Source organism: Perissodus microlepis, chromosome 19 (genome assembly GCF_051167445.1).
Source record: "Perissodus microlepis isolate ML-2025 ecotype Zambia chromosome 19, ASM5116744v1, whole genome shotgun sequence".
Taxonomy (NCBI): domain Eukaryota; kingdom Metazoa; phylum Chordata; class Actinopteri; order Cichliformes; family Cichlidae; genus Perissodus; species Perissodus microlepis.
In genome coordinates, this window is record NC_140479.1 from 6,022,766 (window position 1) to 6,037,311 (window position 14,546).

Here is a 14,546-nt window from a genome sequence, read left to right on the forward strand (position 1 = left end):
AAGTTTTTGCTATTTCTTTTCCATATGGGATAGAACAGACGATAATGTGTGTTCTCTGACATCAGAATCACAATCAGGAATTTAATAATCCTTAAGGAAATTATGTAGGGATATGTTGCTAGCAGAGATGGGCAGTAACGTGTTACTGTAATCCGATTACTTTTTTCAAGTAATGGAGTAAAGTAAGGGATTACTATTGCAAAAAAAGTAATTAGATTACTGTTACTTTCCCGTAAGCACGCTGCGTTACTGCATTACTAAACCGTGATTTTGTGAGTGTCTCATGACAGTGAAATTCACAGAGAAACCCACGGATCCCCCAACTGACACGACTGCTGCGGCACTGGGCAAACCTCCACCGGCCCCACTCCTGCTAAACAGGACCTAGTGCCGCTGAATCTTTGATTTTATTTATCCTTTGCTGTGTTTTCATTGCATCTATTTGAAAGAGTGAGTGTAAACACAAAAATTATTTCATTTTATATGCTGGAATATGCAGAAAATAGGTTTAAATGTTAAACAAATTTCTTCAAGTCAAAGACTGTTGCATATAATTAAATTTTTGCTTGATGCAATGTGCATCAAGTTTAAAGATTAAAACTAATAAAACAAGTTTTAAATTGATTCAGTTTTATATGATGGATTATGCATAAAAAATAGAATTGGGCTGAAAGGTCTGTTGCTTTATGTATTCAGGTTGTGTACCATGTTTTTAAAAAATAACTAAGTAACTAATTACTTTTGAAAATAAGTAATCACTAAAGTACTTACTTTCTTGGAAAAGTAATCAGTAATTAGTAACTAATACTTTTTTCAAGTAAATTGACCAACACTGGTTGTCAGGAGTGGAATGTACATGACATGTACATCTGGCAACTTTTTGCTAACACGGTGCTAAAACGTATTAGTCCTACGTGCTTTTGTGGGCTCGCTACTGAGTTCTTCCGCCCACTAGTGACCCAAAAATGACTTGAGTGTTGTCGTTGGGACTGCAGCTGGGTCATCTGCCTTCTGTCAACTGCAACTCCTCCAATGACTTAACTGCTTTGGAGGACAAACTCAGCATTGTAGGACATGTTTGCTGTTATAAAGTGATTTCGCGTTTTAGCACAAATATCCGCACATATTTTCACCAACACCAAGCAGCTTGATAGCACGTGCAGTACTTAAAGAGCGTTTGGTGCTACTTGCAAGGAATTTTGAGAATTCTTTTGTTAGATTTGTAGTGCAGTTTACTCATATGCATAATTAAAGCGTTATTGCATCCATGAAATACGACTTGCAAGAGCTAAGCACGACCAGATCAAAGTTTATGGAACAAGCAGCAGGAATGGAATAGAAAATTAAACTGCTACAGAGACCAAACAGAAGATTCACAATTATAGTAAAGCTAACTGCCAACACTCTGCCTGACATTTCACATCTGAATATTTTCTCAGACTTGCCAAATTTAAACACACTGCTGTGCTCTAATTGATTGCAACTCTTCAGTATTTCTCAAAAAAAAAAAAGCCAAATGTTCTAACTAAATGACTTCACACTTAATTTAAAAGACATAAAAAAGAGTATAAACAACTCACTTAATTCCTAGAGCTGTGTGGCTCAACACTCAGGCTTTTACTATGTATAAAGATCTTCTGTCAGAATGTTGTGCTCAAGTTTGAGCTTTGGACACACTGGTGCTCATGGCAGCTTTCCATGGTAAACCACCAGTCAGGCAACAGGGGGTCAAAGGACCCAGTGTTTAATTCCACTGCTTCCTTTCATATACATATAATCAAGAACCGGACTATTAAACAATCAGGACGGCTTTGCCTTTATTTTGCTCAAATTTTCACAAAAATCTAAAATTGTTAAAACGTTTTAGTCTTTTAGGAAGATGCTGGTCTTTTTCTACTTTTCACTCTTACTACTAAAACAGAAAAAAAGAGAAAACATTAAGTACCATAATTTTTTATCAGTCAAGTAATGAAGGCATTTTTTTAACATCTAGACCCTGTAGGACCAAACTTTAAGGGAAAAACACAGACTAAAAAAGATCTTTTTTAGTTAAGTGGTTACTCATAATATCAGTTGTTATGGGTAGTAAAAACAGAAAATAAAAAGCATGATGTAGAAGTCTATATTCACCTAAATGGGCATCTTTTATTTAATACATGCACATACGGCCGCTTGGTTAGAAACAACCTTTGACAAAACCAAAGTTTCCTTAATGCAAAATGAAAGAGGCAGAGGACAGTGACACCATGCATCGTCCGGTGGACTTAAAAGTTCGGGAGTGTGTCGCTGCTTCAAGCTTATTATCACTGCATAACCAGCCAGTAAATCACTTACATACCGTCTAAACTTTAAAGAGAAAAAATCCCCGAGTTAAAATAAACTTTTATAAATAAATACCCAGCTAAATGTTGCATTTGGCACAGTTCATTCTAAAGCTCAATACTGGACTTCATTTTTGAAAAGGTGCAGCATGTAACCCAAACTCATCTACCAGCCTCCAAATGCAGCCAAAGTCGGTTTATCCCCACCAACAAAAACATCTTTGTTGCAGAATCAAAAACCCCAAACACTTCTGACAATCTGTGAAAAGTAGGGGTGCATTGCTGTTATACTTTAAACAAAAAAATCATGAGACCTAACCACAAATGGATTAAACTATGTCCTTTAGGCAGTATATTAAAAACTTGTTTATTCCTCTTGTATAAAGAAGCTCCCCCTGTCAGAAAAAGGCTCCCAGCCAGTAACACATACCGGAACACAAAGTCTCCCGGCAAAACTATTAGGCAGCCTCTATCCCTCCATTCTCTCAATCTCACAAAGCCGACAAGGAGCTGCTGGAGGACGAGAGGCCCGCCGAATTAAAGAGGTTGACAGATTACATGCGTGCAGGAGGAGCAGGAGGAAGCTTCTGCTTCTGGTTTGCAGAGAAGTCGAAACAGAGAGGCTACGGCAGAACGGACAGACTGATTACAGTGTCGGGATGTGGAGTCATTTTAGCTGTCACCTGTCACTGCTGCCACTCCATCTACCTGCCAGATGGGTTTGGCCCATTTACTGTAGCACAGTTCTCCAGAGAAATATGCCACGTCCTGTGAAAGGCATTTCATTTTTCTTCTGAACCTTTTAAGCATCAAATTTAAGTGTAAAAGTAGCAAAAAATACCTCAGGGATGGTGTTAAATCAGTTAACACCAAGTGCTAAAATTTGATACGTGAGTATGTGATCATTTCAGAGACGTGCTTCATAGCTTAACTCGTGATTCTAAAGTGCCTGCAGTTAAACCTGTGACAAACTGAGGACCTGTCCAGGGTGTACCCTGGGATAGACTCCAGCCTCACCACGACCCGGAATGGGATAAGTGGAGGGAAATGGGAAATTGATGAACGGATTAGTACTGCGAGTACTAAGCTACAAAGCTGGGACAACTGGCCCATCTATGCTTACTGTGTCACAAGTCAGTAGTACATGACTAGACCTATAGGCTACATTTTTCTACTTAGACACAACGACGAGAGAGGATTTCACACCTGCTGTCCCAGCAAGGTTTATTTGCCTATTTGCCAAAAACAGAAACAAGCAGGGGTAAAGAAAGTTGAGGATGATAGGAGCTGTTGCTGAACTCTCTGTAATTCTTTTGTTGTTGTTATTTTCATTAATTATTAGCCTCAAATAAATGTGAAGCCCAAGAGCAGGAAAAAAATTAAAAGTGGTGCAAAAAGTGGTGTTAAGTCTTTATAGCTAATTGCACCTTTATGGTTTTTCCTACTGTTATAAATCAATGATAAAAATTCTTATATCAAATAATTATTCACGATAACTTTGTCAGTGAGTTTACCACTTCCTGGAACTGCTAGCTATATTCACTGACCAATTATGTGACTTATTTCTGACTGTACCTTCAGTCAGACCATAAACAGACTCATCAGGAAATGACTTGGTCATTAGGTGGTTGCCAACATCTGGTGGCCTTAAGACGCAGGTTGAAGTATTCCTGCAGTGGCCTAATTTTTCCAACCAGGAAGCTACATCCATCGTTTTTGTCTATGAATCAGACAGTCAAAATAAATAACTGATCCTCTAATATTTATATTTTGTTGTTGCTTCCAGTGACAACTGTTCTCTCTAAATATAAGCCGAGAACATCAACCATCATTTGGGCTCAAGGGAGAATTGCTACACAACTAAGTTATTATCCCTCAGAAAACTGAGAGGTGAGCAAAAAATTGTCCTGATCACAAGAAGAAGAGAAGCTGGTGAAGCTGCTGGTTCCTGACCATCTAGAGGTGATCTTGACCTCTGACTTGCCTAATAGGTTACCACCATGGAGTTTTTTGCCTAACAGAGAACAGTATCAAAATGCAGTACTGGGAAAGAGTATATAGATTTTAAGATAACGTACAGTATTGTGCCTTCAGCCAGCCCTCAAGGCTTGCACATTTTTTAGTCAAAATGGGAAATAGGAAATTTATTGAAATGTGACATACATGGAAATACAGCATATACAGCAAAAACAGACTTTGTGCAATTCTAACAAGCTTGAAAGTTAACATGTGGTATGATCACCTTTATTCTTCAACACAGCCTGAACCTTGGAGGAGCTTTCTTGACATTTCTTTAAGAAGTCTTCAGGAATAGTTCTCCAGGCTTCTTTAAGAACATTCCAAAGCTCTTCTTTGGATTTTTATTTCTGTCTGTTTTCTTTCAAGATGATCATAAACTGCTTTGATAACATTGAGGTCTGAGCTCTGAGGAGGCCTAGTCCCTGGCTGAGAGTGTTCAGTTGTGTGTTTTTCTATCCTGGTTTACTTATATTGAATTGGGAGTGTTTGAAATCATTGTCAAGCAAAAAAATGAAGTAGTTGACAATGAGATACTTTCCAAATGGTATTGTATGTCGAATCTGTGCTTTTGACTGTACTTTGTTGCATTCGCAGGTTCATATTTCCATCAGTCCGTAAATTCCATCAGGATCTCCAACACAACTAAAATCCAGCACCAAACCATGACACAGCCTACATCATGTTTTATAGATGACTACACTCAGTGACCTCTCTTGACCTCCACGGAGAGACAATCTGAGCAAAAACTTCAAAGTTCTGTTGCAAACGTTTGTTAGTCCAGTTCCCTTCCTTAAGAATGGCCTTCCATTGAGACAAGTTTTGATGAGACTTTGTAGAACAGTAGAAGGATCAACTGAAGGACCTGATGTATACTAGTGGTGCAACGGATCACGGTTGATCCGTAATCCGAACCGATCCCACTCCACGGTTCGGCACGTACGTGATCTGAAGATTCGAAAAAGAAGGAAAAAAAGTATGTGTATGGTGTGCGTGGTCAGTCTGTCAAGCGATAGTTATGGCCAGCGCTAGCGGTCCAAGTGGAGGAGCAGAGGAGTTTGCAGTATTTAAGCAGCCCTTTGCTGCCCAGTCCGACCGGGCTAAAGCTATTACAAAAGCTACTGGGGTGTTTAGCTGCAGACGGGAGGCCGTATTCCGTTGTGCAAAACAAGGGGTTTAAACTATGATGAACGTGCTTGAGCCACGCTATGATATCCCGCAAGATCGTTCCAAGCATGTATGAGCAGGAAAAGTTTAAAGTTATGGCTGAACTGTCCCAGGCATCTTCTGTTGCCCAACTACAAACGGGTGGACCTCCAGGGAAACGGAAAGCTACGTGACCATGACCGCTCATTATATCACAGCGGAGTGGTAGATACAAAGCCCTGTATTGCCCTATATTTTAGTTTGTTTTTATATAATTGCGTGGAATGAGTCTTGAGTTGAGTATACCATAAGCAATTATAGTTGAGTTTTTTAAAAGGCAAAAATACTTAAATAAGTTAATAAGTAAATGTTAAAATGTTGTCTTTTTTTCTTTTTTTTGCTGATCCGAAAATTGATCCAATCCGTGACTTAAAACCGTGATCCGAACCACGAGATTTTTGAGCCATTGCACCACTAATGTATACCATAAGCAATTATTGAACTCAGGCTTTCTTCCATAGTTTGCCTTTTGTCCTGTCGCTCTGCCCCTAATTCCACTGCAATAAGCCTAGGCTGCTGGGTTTCCCATGACGCAATGAACCATTCTTCATCATGCTCCTCTTTTCACTCTCTGTGTGTTTATACTCCCGTCTGCATTTAATCATTAGTTATTATTAATCTCTGTCTCTCTTCCGCAGTGTGTCTATTGTCCTGTTTCCTCCTCCCCAACCAGTCGTGGCTGCTCCTCCACGAGCCTGGTTTTGCAAGAGGTTGAGGTGACTGTTGTAATTTTGTGCTGTATAAAAAAAATAAATTGAAAATTGAATTGAAGTGAAGTGAAGTGAACCTTGTGGCAACAGTTGTGACTGCTATATAAATAAAATTGAATTGAGTTGAATTAAAGAGAATCCTTTTTTTCTTAAGGACATGAACTTCAGACACTATTCGTCTGCAGTAGATACAGTGCCTTGAAAAAGTATTCATAACCCTTAAACTTTTCCACATTTTGTCCTGTTACAACTACAAACTTAAATGTTATTGTAAATTTATACAACAGACCAACACAAAGTAGTGCATACTGTAATTGTAAAGTGGAAGTGATGTCATACATGGTGCCCAAAATTCGTTATAAATGAAAGTCTGAAAAGTGTGAAGTGCGTTTGTATTCAGTCCTCCTGAGTCAAAACCATACCAAACCACCTGTCACTGCAGTTACCATGGGCATGTCTCTACCAGCTTTGCACATTCAGACTTCAATTTTTGCCCATTCTTCTATGAACAATAGCTTCAGTTCAGTCAGATTGGATGAAGGGCGTTTATGAACACCAATTTAAAAGGCTTGCCACAGATTCTTTTGCATTTTAACAGGGACATGTGAGTATACAGCCATCACAGTCTCAAGTCTTTTGCAGCCTCTAGCATGACTTAGAGGATTGACCTGTATTTAGCACCATCCATCTTCCCATCAACTCTGACCAGCTACCCTGTTCCTGTTGAAAAAAAGGCACCACTGCATCATGACGCTACCACCACCATGCTTCACAGTGGGGATGATGTATTCAAGCTGCCATTCTTCCATAAAAGCCAGATTTGTGGAGTACATAAGTAATAGTTGACTAGGTTCTCCCAGTTGAGCTCAAAATCACCTTGTTTGTGGAAAGATTCCATTTGATGCCAGTCAAACTCTGTTATCTATCTAAAAATAGAAATGAGAATAAATTATACGGTTTTATTGCTGGCTGGTAGCAAAAGACTGCAAAAGATACAGTTTTGAATTGGCTCCTTGCTAAGCCATCTGTTATGTGTACACACAACGCTGGTTCATCCCTTGAGACAGGTGCCTTTCATGATTATTCCTCTAAAAATAGTCAGTTACAAGGATTGGCCTGTAAATGAGTGGAAAAGCAGCCAATGCCCAAAGAAAAACTTGAAAGAGCTTCAGAAAGCCTGGACAACTACAGCTCAAAACCACTTTTTTTGTTTTAAATCTCAAGTCTGGTTCCTTGGGAGCAAAAAATAGAGAAATTACATGTGGGTCAAGACTTTTGCACAGCACTCTACACTTTGACATACATTTTAAACTGATTTACAGATGACAGATGACAGACAGAAGTTATTTTCCATGAGCAAGAACTGAGTCTGGTAACCTATCAAAGGTATTCACTGCGGTATCATTTTACAACTTTAGTTTCTGACGGGTCCTCACAAAATTGAGAAATAAAGGTCACTAGAGGCAAAATTTGGTTAAGAAAGTAACTAAGTAGATGAATAAGATCTAGTGAGAGCAGAGTGGGCAATCTGCATAATTTGGCTAATTTGAACATGTAAAATAATTTACAAATGTGCATTTCCTAACCTGAGCAAACAGTGATCATTTAATGCAAAAATGTTTAATATCAACCTAACAAATATAATCTTTTTCACTTTAAAAATGTAGTACGTGTGAACGAAACCCCTGATATGCATGGATCATGTCACATGTGCACACAGGGTATCGGTAATTGTAAGCTGAATTCAAAAGCTACCAGAAAACATCTAAGAGACCGGTGCATTCATGCATTACCCTAAATGACACTGACTTGGTTTTTTTTTAAATAAAGTGGTTAGCTCATGGCCTCTTGATTAAAAAGCAAAGAGAAAATCAACAAACTATCTATAGCATTCAGTTTGTGTTAACATATGATTATGGTTACATGATTTAAACAAGTTTATCTGCTAATGGTGGACAAGTTATCCTGTTAACATGTACAAGTTTATCTGCTAAGCAAACAAGCAGGTTAGTACACAGACAAAATAGGGCTATGGACATCCTGGTGGATCATCTTCTGAAGTAAGTATATGCTAACTAGCCTCTTTGAAAAAATATATATATATTTACATAGTAGAGGACAGTTATGTGCCTCTGATACTCATTCATTCATCCTCTGATAATAGAAAATTACTATAAATATTGGCAACCAACTTTATTTAAGTCTGGTCTACAGTTTTGTGTAAAAGTATTTGCGTTTTTGTTACACAAATTGTAATACAACACAAAGAAAACTGAAGTAAATACACACCTGACTCTATATGGAAAAGTAACTGATTCCTAAACTGGATAACTGGTTTATCCAGGAGCAATAACCTGATTTGTGGAGCAGAAATAACTTAAAAACTAACACATCAAAGAAGCGCCACTCACCTGCTGGCCACATCTTTTACTTGCAAGGGGCAGCCAATCAGGAGAAAGCTGGCATAAAAGGGAAAGGAATGAAATAGCATTGAGAGGGCTACATCAGTGCTCACTTTAATTACATGAGGATTATTTGCAGTTGTGAATCATGCAAAACTAGTAGAATCAAATAATAAAAATATAGAAAATCAGAAATGAGCGCAGTAGGGCCCCTTTCACTTTAACATTGTGTCCACTGTATAGTCTTTAGAGGCAACACAAAAGAATATAAATGGCAGCTGTTTAACTGTATAAACTAAAAGATATTTCTGAACATCAGGGTCACTGATCTCCAACGTAATGGATAGTCAAAGTAGCTGAGGACGCTGATAATTGGCTGGAAATGTAAGATAATTTTAGAGTAAGCAAACACTGTGAAGTTCTCTTTTTAATTAAGCAAAACTGCACATGGATGTATCCATGTGATTAAAATATCTGAGATAACATTACCAATAACTTTTCTGATTACATTTACCACACGAATTCAACGGAAATCATTACAAATGTGAACTGTGAAAATAATGCAGCACCCAGCAGCACCAGTAACAGCACAATAAGTCATAAACGCACGCACCAGTGCATGACCATAAGTCATCAGATACACCTACTCCAAGTCAGGTTGTCAAAAAACATCAACACTCAGATACAAATATATGTATTAAAGAGTCAGACAGAGAGTCCAGAGTGACAAGAACCAATCCGAGCAAACTGAATTAAATCCAGAGCAGAGCCGAACGAGACCGTTTCAGGCGTCAGCAGCTGTTTATAGCCTGAACTGCAAAGTGAAGGAGAGAAGTTTTGAACTTTAGATGCTGGCTGCAGGCAAATACGCCCAAGATGATAAACTTTAACAATAATAATATAACAACAATAATTTATTCAAACGTGTTACTTGTTTTGTTGCAGCCAGTCTTTCTTTCTTTCACAGTCAGCACTCTGTGTTTAATATCTTTGTTTAATTTTTGTTTTTATACCACACTTTACCCAAAGTTTATAAGGCTTCCATAACACTCTTCTTCTATAGTAATGAAATTATTTAGATGTATTGTGATGTTTGTTGAATCCTTTGTATACCAGTATTTTTAAAATATATTTTACCTTCACAGGGCATAAAGGAATGATCTAAATAATTGATAAAATGAAAAAAACCTCTTAAACTTATTATACTTCTTTTGTTAAATGTAAATGGGAAGCAGCTAAAAATTAACAACTAGTAAACTAACAACTAACAAGTTAACCTTTTCAAAATATGGATTCTTTACCATTACTTTGATTGTTGCAGAATTAGGTCAAACTTTTTACCTGAGGTACCGACATCTAACAAAACCCATTCATTGTGTTCAGTGCCATTTTAAGGTGCCAAGTTGCTTCTAATAACGGTAACACATATATTTCCACCAAAAAGGAGCAAAGCTACTTAAAGTCTGTTGTTTCCGTTAAACAATGCTGTTCAACCTGGAAACCTCAGCTAAACTCTGTGCACCAGTTATAAATGTGCCAATGATAAGGAGGTTTACTGACACAGTGGCACTGTGCTTCGTTTCGAAGCAGTCGGCTTTCTCTTTTTGGGGATGGAATCACACTATGATTCACAATTTTCCCCACAGATTTAGTTGAAGTCAGGTAACCACATGAGTGGTTTTTCATATGGTTGCCTGGATACAATGCTGGTCACTTCAACTAAATGCTAAAAGCGCCAACTCACAAATCTGTGCAACCTGCTTTTGCTTTGATTTCTATTCAAGTTCTAACTGGAAGTGACAACTCGCATGGCTCATATGATGGGAGAACTGTGCTATTCCTGGCTGCTATGCTGTGTTCTCTTTACACAACAAGTTACACCTCCGTGGTGCATCAGGTAACATTTGCTGAGTGTGATCCAAATCTCCTCATGCTTTTGTTTAATCTGTTTAATTGTTTCATAAGAATTTTTCTGAAAAGCAGATTATGAGCCAAATTAAGATAATCTGTAATATAAAATCATCAAATCATCCACCTTTTCAAGATGTAGTTTAGCTGGATGCATTTGAAATCCTGGGCGAGCTACAAAAATTCTAAATGGCAAATCAACAATTCCTGTAAGTTTCCACCTATAAAATATATTAAATAATAAATACATTTAAAACAATCTGCACCCACACACACACGCAGGTTTATATCCACCAGTACTGTTCTTTAGTCTGAAATATATCTCAAAGCATGTCATCAAACATTCATCAAAGCTAAAATGTGCCAAAATAGATGGCGAAAAAAGAGAAAACAAGAAAAAAATAACCTTAATGTCAGTTAAAACCCCAGCTAATGAATAAATTCTTTCATTCTTTGATATATAAAAAATAACATGTGATAGCGCCTCCACAAGCCAACAAGCAATCACCAGCAGATCGGCTGATGATCAAACCATCAGCAGTAACACTGTTCATTACGACTCATACCAAGTACATCCATAAAGAGGATGCCACGCCCAAGGTTCAAATTGCCAACAAGACTTGTTTCCCTCCCAAGAGCAACACAATAAGAAAAGCTAAATTACAAGTAAATCCTAATAAAGACGCCAGATTCTAGAACACCAGTCCTCCTTTAAATAAAGGACAAAGCTATCACTAAGCGCTCTCACTTGCCACACCTGAGAGAGGGAGAGGATGAGTGAAGGAGGAAGGAGAGAGAGCAAAGAAAAGGGAGAGGAAGAAAACACAAGCAGAGGGCGGGTAATAGTCCAGCACACTGAGTGAGCCTTAAAGATGCTGAATAAAGCCGCTGCCTCGTGAAAGATATACGTTTTGGAGTGTGCACTATTTAAAGTATACTTTATACTTTATTGATCCCCGTGGGGAAATTCCTCTCTGCATTTAACCCATTCACTCAATGAAGCAGTGGGCAGCCATTGGGCGCCCGGGGAGCAGTGTGTGGGGACGGTACCTTGCTCAGGGGTACCTCATTTAAATCTGCAGTGCAGTCTTCTTTAAATTAGTGAACGACTATGACCCAAATGCATGTGATGTATACCTTTACAAAAGTTGTAACGTGACAATACAGTATTTTGCTTTACTGTTATTTTATACATCTAAAACAGTGCTCTTCCTTGCATTGGATTCTTCTTGCCCAAAATCTGTTTCATGCAGAAATACACACTGAAGAAAATTTGGCTGTCTGAAAGGATTAAGAATAACACTGTGATTTGGCACAACTGTTTTTTGTTGTTGTTGATCATCATAAATAAAATGCTGATGATTTTACATTTAGTCAGACTGATGAAACCTGTCAAAGATCCTTGCACTTTAAAGCGGCTGTTAACATGTGTACCCCATGAGAGAAGGGCGGGATAACCATCAAGGATTCGACGTTACAAAAGCAAAAAACCTGTCAGTCTGCAACTTTCAATACACGAGTTTGACGCCCAGTTTCAGATTAACAGACATCAGAAGCCAAATGAAACTAGTTTCCTTCTGAAATGAATCATTATCGAGCATTCTGAACATGTGCAGTTTGATCCCACTCCGATCTTCTTCTCTCCGTGCCGCGCTACAAAGCACGGCACACAGTCCTCTTACTGGTGCTACACCTGCCTGCAGGGAGAAGACTGCAGCACACCTCTTATGGCTCACTAGTGCCATGTTTTAGTCACATAGTGTTCTCGTGTATATCGGGTGACGGACGACCTGTGGGCTGCACTGGGAGGAGGTAGGGGTTGGGGGGAGCAGAGTGACCTTGAAGAGTTTTCGTTGCCAAACTGTGGAATTCTTTTCAATGGGAATGAAAACCGGAGATCGGAAGGGGATGTACACCAAGCCTGAAATCTTATTTCTAGTAACGGCAGGACTTCCCTCCATCCTCCCCTCCACACACACACACACACACACACACACACGTGCATATTTTCATCTCCCACACAGCTAAGTTATTCGCGAGTGGAAAAGGAATCTGGTATTTACAGTAACAGTCAGATTATAATTACACTGTGAGCAGTCTCAAGGCTGCGGAGAGGAGGCTGCCAGGCTTACATCCACTGTGCAGCCTGAAGAACACAAGCAGATAGTCAGTTTTGTTGATGTGATAAACTAATCGCCAGGGCCGTCTAAAGATTAGAGTGCAAATCCTCACATAAAAACCACAGCAATGCTGTAATAAGACGTGGAGGAACGTCTTTAATGCACGCTCCTGAGAGGACAGGATTAAGAAAAGGGAAACTTGAAAATACAGCAAAGCCACATTTAAGGTTCAGAACACACAGACACACACACACAGACACACACACACACACACACACGTATCAGGCATCTGCAGGATGAGTCTAAGAACATTGTCTTTATTTTATGTAGGAGATGTTTGATTAACTGATGTGACTGGGTTGATTCACAACCACTGTTTTTTTTTTTTAATATATACATTTTAGCTGCACAGAGGAAGATTTAAGATTTAAACTGAATGCAGTACAACTGTGAAGAAGGACAAATTAAATCAGAATCCTCTTTAGAATGGAGTTTTTAAAAGATGGAACTAGAATGACAAAATCTAATGAAAAATATTAACTAATTTTTGCCTATTTTGTTTTGGGGGCTTTTGTTGAATTTTTTGTCCTTTACAGGTTGAATACAAATTCTGACAAATACAAGGACTCGCAATTAAAACATTTCATTGAATAAGATACTGAAATTGGGCACAAAACATCAGCAGGAGCCTTTACAGCTCCACTCTTTTTATTATTTGATGTGTCTGGGAAAGTTTTAGAAAATTAAAACAAAAAAAAAACTTCATTTTTGCTGGTGATGACAGAAGTCTCAACTGAAAAAGCCTGGCTTCTTCCTATCAGAGCCACATTAAACTAATGGCAACCCAAAAGGTTAAGTGGTATGATTTTTCTCCTAATTCAACTTTTTTTATTTTATGTAATCTATACCAACCTCTGTGCTGTGAGCCAATACAGTCCGCAACCAAAGACCAAACCTTTTCAGAAAAATGTCAGTCTTACCTCTTAAAATTCCCTAACAACTGAGCAAACTACATTTACTGTAATGTGACAGTAAATGTTACACATGTCTCTCTTCAACTCTGGTCACACTGCACGCCTCATAATTGCAAAAGCATATTTTATGGTTGAGAGCAATAAAATGAGATATTTTATGCTTACACATCTCCTACACAGTAAATTTAAGCTTAATTGAACCTTTTGCCTTTATTGGCAGAAAGTCTGTCACAGCAGTTTTACCCATGTCAGTCAAACCATGAACTCTCTGAGACCGGTAAAGTTGGTCGGTTAGAGCACAATCAGAATTGACTGTTGAACCGAGCAGAGCTGCACCTGTTACACTGGGAACGATCCGGTCAGTTTCACTCCTCCCTGCCGCGCTGCGGTCACTCTCTGCTCATCTCAGTGGAAAAGAAATCATATCTTACTTTTCTCCATTTCACGAACCTGTCACGGGAACATATCAGCTGCTGTTTCTGCCGCTTTACTTCTTTGGGTTAAACGTCAAAGTCGCCGCAAACACTCAATAAACGAAAGCGTAAAAGTGAAACTATAAACTACGCGGCACGTGCACCTCGGCTCTTATTCCTCCGCGTTATTCCTCCACGAACTTTTTCCTTGATGGTGTGTCAATAATATTTCCACTCAATCCCTCTCCAGCCCACAAAATCCCACGTTTAAGGTTTGTCCCATTCGGAGACGTCACTGGACACGCCTTCTCGGAGCTTAGCGCGCAAAAGGAGGAGGCTCGGAAACTGAGTTGTGTTCCAACACGGAGAATTAAGCCCCCGAGTGCGTGTGTGTCCGCACACGTTACTCCTCAGGAGCTGTTTGTCGTGTAATAAAAGAGACCACCTCGGTGCTGTGATGGAGTCCAGACTTTATC

At 38.9% G+C, this 14,546-nt stretch overlaps 1 protein-coding gene across 4 annotated transcripts in view; it reads right to left on the bottom strand.

Annotated features, from left to right (window-relative positions):
* Positions 1-14,334, bottom strand: part of esr2b (estrogen receptor 2b) — a 42,519-nt gene extending 28,185 nt beyond the window's left edge. The window contains exons 1-2 of one of the 4 annotated variants that reach the window (XM_084914315.1): positions 14,108-14,334; positions 8,665-8,712 (exon numbers count right to left, since the gene is read on the bottom strand). The gene's annotated coding sequence lies outside the window, so the exon portion shown is untranslated. The other 3 variants (XM_084914314.1, XM_084914313.1, XM_084914316.1) reach the window with 3 other exon arrangements.
* Positions 14,335-14,546: the final 212 nt, after the last annotated feature.